We start from the raw sequence: 6,045 nt of genomic DNA on the forward strand, positions 1-6,045 counted from the left end.
TCATTACATTATGCCTCAATAAACAATGACATTCAAATGATTAAAATTGCCGGCTCAGCATCTTGGCTTGCAAAAGCAGATTTTACAGATGCATTTAAAATCATGCCCTTTTACCCATCTCAATGGCACCATTTCAGAATTAAAGGGAGATCACTTTTTATTTTGTAGTCCACATACTGTATCTATAATTTCTTAACAGAAGCTCTTTGCTGGATACTATTTAACAATTGTAGGTTTCCTTCTGTACTACATCATCTTAATGATTCATTTTTGATGTATTTTTTAAAAAAATAGCTGCTTTCCCTAGGCTCCTCCTACTCGTTATATATCAACATTCTATCAATTAGGCGCACCCCTATCAGAGGAGAAAAGTTTTTTTTTATAGTTTGTTTATAGTTTTTTGGCATAGTTCTTGACAAAATTAAAATGCAGGCTTTCTTACTCCAAGAGAAATTACAGCATACTCGCTCTTTCACAGAAGCATGCCATGCGGCTGAAACAATTAGATCCCACAACCAAGCCAGCTTCCTCTTTTACACCCAGGAACTCGAGAGCGGATGTCGGCTCTGGAGGGCAAGGTGTCCGCAGGTGTCCGCTCTGAGCTCACTGGGCGTCTGGCTAGCAGGGTTCACTGTAGCACGATGAGGAGACATGCTTTTGGTTCACTGCTACTGAAGTTAATGCTGAGATTGCTGACACTGATACTACAGCTGAAACTGGTAAGATGTGCTGCTACTGTTGGGACTGGTAAAACTGGTGCTACCACAGCTGGGACTGGTAAGACTGGTGCTGCTACTGCGAGGACTGCTAAGACTGGTGCTGACACTGCTGGGACTGATAAGACTGGTGCTGCTACTGCTGGACTGATAAGACTGGTGCTGCTACTGCTGGGACTGGTAAGACTGGTGCTGCTACTGCGAGGACTGCTAAGACTGGTGCTGACACTGCTGGGACTGATAAGACTGGTGCTGCTACTGCTGGACTGATAAGACTGGTGCTGCTACTGCTGGGACTGGTAAGACTGGTGCTGACACTGCTGGGACTAGTAAGACTGGTGCTGCTACTGCTAGGACTAGTAAGACTGGTGCTGACACTGCTGTGACTGGTAAGACTGGTGCTACTACTGCTGGTACTGGTAATACTGGTGCCGACAATGCTGGGACTGGTAAGACTGGTGCTGACATTGCTGGGACTGGTAAGACTGGTGCTTGCACTGCTGGGACTGGTAAGACTGGTGCCGACAGTGCTGGGACTGGTAGGAGTGCTGATACTAGTGCTAAGACTGATCGGACTGCTGGGACTGTATGATGCCATAATTCAAAATAATGATTTAGAAGGCTTTACTTTAAATAGTTTGCCAATCCTCCTATGGCCTGATCTATCAAAATGCTGGAACTCTTCATCCTTTTTTTCTTTTTATAGTGTCACAATTTCTTATGAAGATAACAGAAAATAATGTAAGAAATCACAGAATCAGCGTCAAACTGAATGAAATGGAATAAAACTGAATGAAATGAGGTTAAAGGAAGCGATATGACAGAAGTCAGGTCTGAAACATACTGTAGTGAGTTAGGAGATTGCAAGAGGACGCCAAAACACTCTCTTTTATTTAAAGGCACAGCGGGTTCCGCACCACGAACAGCAGCAACTCATAGATATTTACACAAAGCGGACCAACGGAAACCCACCAAAGTCCCAAACGGCGGGCTGGCACAGTGCCAAGCAGGGGAAAGGTCGCAGCGGCCTGTGCGCTAAATACACATGGCCCCATGCATTAGCCAACAGACAGTACTGTATAATGCTATAAACGTATGCCAGGTAAGGCAAAACTTGGACAGAGCATCAGTGTGCAGTTAAAGTGACGAGAAATAAATAAACCCAACAAATAAAGCAAACTCAGCTACCCAGTTTACACATTTTCTACAACACATCAGTATTAAAAACAGTACTTCCTTGGAATTTTTTCTCTAAATAACATATATATATATATTTTTTGTTTTATTTTTTAAATGCCAAACAGTGGATTTATGGATACAATTACCCCCAATTCTTCTAGCCAATGGCATCGGGGCCATCGCACAAAAATACAATACATTAAAAGTAGTAAAAATGAAAAACTATTTGTAGTTATATCGGGAAGGGGGCAGAAAAAACATTGATTGATCAAAACATATCGCAGCTAAGCATCGCACAGGACTGTCAGCAGAAAACCAGTATTAATATAAGAAGAAATAAAATCACTAAACATTCTTAGCTAGAGTTGTCTTCTTCTGAAAGAAATGCGTTATAGATTGATTTAATCGTTTCATCTTTGAGTATGTACAGTACCGAACCGTCCACTACATAATATACGGGACTACCTGCTGCTCCTGGGGGCGGTTGTACTAACGAGAACAAAACATGGGACTGAATCTGAATTCACTGGAATCGGGATCATAAGAAGGTATTGTACTACTAAGCGGCTCTGTGGAAACTGACCAATGAGAAGCCAACATGTCTGTGTGGCGCATAGTTTCAATACCCTGGCTGTCAAATTTGTATACAGCCTGAGATTACAGTAATGTTACAAATAAATAATATACAAACTTGTTGATTATGCCACTCTTAAAAGTGGCATAAATGTACCCTGCCACTTTAAAGCTACCACTAATTCATCATGTACACAAGACCTTTCTGTAGCCCTACTGTACTTTAGGTGCTAATCACTGTGACTGTATATAGTGGTGTTGTATACTGGGAGATGTAGTTGCTTAATGAGTTTAATCAGGGGTAACATTTTGCCCAGGACTACACTTACACAATTCACTGTGCAGAGAGACATATTTCGATGGAAACCAAACAAAGTGAAAATCGGTTAAATAAAATAAAAATGTTACTGCAGAGCTTTACACGGTACCTTCCACAATTGTGTTCAAAGAGGTCATCTCCACCCATTCCCTTCTTGTGCTCTCCGATAATGAAGGGCTGAGGCACATACATCTTTTGAAAGATTGCAGGTTGCTTTGGCAAATACCAAACCATCAGTAAGATTGGTTGCCACAGTGACCTGGCTGTTATCATACCATCTAACTTTCTTCAGGCAATCAGCTTTTATGTTTTCAGTGATTGTGATATTCAGACTGAAATTGACAACAAACCTCAGGCTATATTGTGGTACAAAACCAAAAATCATTTGTTGAATGAGAGAACTTCCATGTGAGCGACCTCCTGGCTCCCTTCTTTCATACGACTCAAACTTCATGCAATAACCTCCTGGATCACTGAAGCACCACAACTAGATGTCATTACTGGCTTTCCCCAAATGAATTGCTTCAAAAGAGTGGTAAGCAAAATAACACATTGAGTGACTTATCACCTCACCAGTGGCACAAACTTATTATAGATACAAATGAAATAAAATTGTAACACATAGAAGTAGAGAAGCTAGATACACATTCAAGGTGTTTGATATATCATACAAGTGTTAAATACGTTTACAGTACCTCAACAATGAATGAATCAGAAATCTTTTTACCGTAGTACCCTATAGACCTGCTCATTAGACCTGCAAAGTATCATATTCACAACTCTAAATAACTATAAAGTTCTAAAATAAAACTTTCCTTGTGTCTAAAACGTGGTTACTTCCTGATGCCATATTTGTCAAAGTTGCTTGTTGCTGTAAACTAAAGAACAGTCAGCACTCAGATATACGATACCCAGATATACTTCAGTCGTGTTTTAACGTCCTTGTATTCAGAATAAAATCAATCCCCATTATACATGCGTGATTTCCGACTCCGTCACCAGTTTTCTTATACAAAGCCCATCTCTTGCTTAAAAGAATAGTTATGATATAACTTTTCAGGTGGGAAAGCAAGAGTTTAATTTAAAAGAATCTGCCACAGAGCAGGGACATTATCATTCCCAAGTATCACAGGCTGTTCTAGTTTATTATATAGGACCTCAACTCCTAATGCCTGTCAGCTGTCAGCTTCAACAGCTTGCCCTCACCCTGCACAATTGTGCTTAGCTAAATGACTGGTTTATAGTTAAATATCACTGTTAAATATTCATATACAGACCTTGTAAGTAATTATGCTGTTTGGTTATGACATAGTTGGGTAGTGTGTTTAAAAGAATATTTTATTAAACCATCTAAATGTATAGGATATTTGATTAGGCCTATATGATGTTAAATGCCAATACTGTTGTTAACATAATAAATAAAACTACAATTGTTCCCTTAATGAATACCCACCCACCCCTTATGACATATTAAAATCATTATCTTATGGATATTAAAACTAATAATTTTCATTAAAATGCATAATATATTACAAAGCTACAAACATTACCATTGTATGAAAATAAATTAAAAAATACATAGCTGTAGCTCATGATGGCAGATTTGTTTTTGTTTTAACCACATTTTTAATTTAGTTGTAAAATTGTTAGTCATAAGAACCTTTTATATCATCCGACAGTAAATTCTAAAACATGGTACTCTTAATTGAGAGGACTGTCCTGGCAAACTTAATACATCGTCTTGGAACTATGCAATCACTGCTTATAGTTGCTCTAGTAATTCTAGCGTTATTATCTGAGCTGAGTTTTCTAAACTCCTTTAACTTCTCATAGCAGCGTTGTATGATAGGGAGGGATGGATCTGTCAAATCAAATAGAGCCTCTCACTTACAACCTCGTACAAAGAAGACATAAGTCAATTGAATTACTTATTTATACATATATAAAAAAAATAACAGCAGGTTTTGTAAGGTTTCAGGCTATTAAATGTTAAATAGTTCATACTCTTATTTTTTCTCCAGGATTCTTACTGAAATGTAATATTGTTTGTCAAAATGTATTTCATTTCATGTTTAAGAACCCAGACAACAAACTATATATTCTAGCTAGCTATTTCCCATTAGTGATGTGCAGTTCATGAATGATTTGTTCTTTTCTATTCAAATAAACCTTTGTAACCAAGTGATTCGGTCTACATTGATCGGTTTCGTTTCATTGAATCAGTGAATCAAATGAACGAATATTTTGAACCGACTCACCAAACTGAATGGAGTCAGTAAAAAAGAATCGAACTTCCAACCACTAAACACAGATTTGTTTGTGGAATGGAACGGTATCATTGTACTCCCGACCGTACCATAACAACAAAAGAGAGAGGGGAAAATGAAAATCGTATTTCCTAAATTAAAAAAAAATATATAATATTAGATTCCCCAGTGTTGAAGGCACAAACACAAAAAACATTATCACTGATTACCAATTTTAATCCAGACAGAAACACAGATGTGACCCATGTGTGCTGAACTATAGATTCCATGTCTCCCTATTCAGTGCAATGGCATGGTCCCAAATCCCTGTGGCTAGCACATCTGCACCACCGGGATTATGTGTATTACGAGCATGGTTCCTTAATTTGCTATACTTTTTGACATACAGGTGTATAAAAAAGCATCCAAGTCATTAAAAAAAAAAAAAGCATTTTTTTTCACCACTCTGGATCTCAAAAAGTATTCAACCAAATGCTGCCCCATTCACAGGGTTTGTTGAGTCTGCCAATCCGACCACACATAACTTTTTCATGCATATTGGTGGGGTTTTACCCTCCTTTTGAGCTGGTTGTAAAATCAACTTTAAAACAGTACCTTCATTCAAACCTGCATACTCACAGACATTATCTGTAAGTATTGGTTTATTTTCTACTTTTCATTTAGTACTGGTCAGTACACAAATAGCACTGTTAAATGTTTTATTAAAAACCTAACTTCAATATACATCTATATATAAATTAAAAGGCAATGCAAATAATAATACATCAAATGTTAGTATATATTTTGTCTCACTGGTTCAGTCCAGTCACTCCCAAACTCCTTCCTCAAACACATTATTTTTCTTCCTTTAAATGCATGTGGCCATTCCCCAATTAGCACTCAATTATTTAATTAGAGAATGGCCACATTACACCTGTGGGTCCTGGAGGGGATGTGGTTAATTCCATCCCAGCCAAATTTACATTCAAATTACACCAGCAGGGCTTCCACC

Source organism: Acipenser ruthenus, chromosome 5, assembly GCF_902713425.1.
Source record: "Acipenser ruthenus chromosome 5, fAciRut3.2 maternal haplotype, whole genome shotgun sequence".
Classification (NCBI taxonomy): domain Eukaryota; kingdom Metazoa; phylum Chordata; class Actinopteri; order Acipenseriformes; family Acipenseridae; genus Acipenser; species Acipenser ruthenus.